Here is a 516-nt window from a genome sequence, read left to right as displayed (position 1 = left end):
CTTAGGGTGAAATTCAACACTGCTGGAACGCAGGAGGAGCATCATAAAGATAAGTAGGCACAGACCCAAGGAGTTTGAGGGGCTGGGGGCTTTTGGCTTACCTCAGTGGAAGCCGGCTGGGGCTTGACCTTGGCCCCACCACTGTCTTTGCCAGAGCCAGGACCATTTGGAGCCCGTAAGGGAGCTCGGTATCAACACAGCCACAGCATGCCCCACCTTGGGGCGGGGACTAAACCCTCGCAGCTTGGCTGGCAGGGATCGGGGATCAGCTACATTGTTGCTTTTGTTTACATCTCTGCTCTCTGTCCCCCACAGTCCTGGAGGCCTGCCCAGGGCTTTTTTTTTCTTGGCACAGCCACAGCTTGCCACCACCTCCTCCGGCAGGGGCTAAACCCTCGCAGCTCCGCCGGGCAGGGATCAGGGTTCAGCTACATTGTTTCTTTTGTTTCCATCTCTCCCTCTCCAAGTGGGCAAGGATTGGGGTTCAGCTACATTGTTTCTTCTGTTTCCATCTCT

Source organism: Echinops telfairi, unplaced genomic scaffold (genome assembly GCF_000313985.2).
Source record: "Echinops telfairi isolate 266 unplaced genomic scaffold, ASM31398v2 ScPeMD7_443;HRSCAF=831, whole genome shotgun sequence".
In the NCBI taxonomy this organism is placed as follows: Eukaryota; Metazoa; Chordata; class Mammalia; order Afrosoricida; family Tenrecidae; genus Echinops; species Echinops telfairi.
This window is presented reverse-complemented; position numbering follows the sequence as displayed.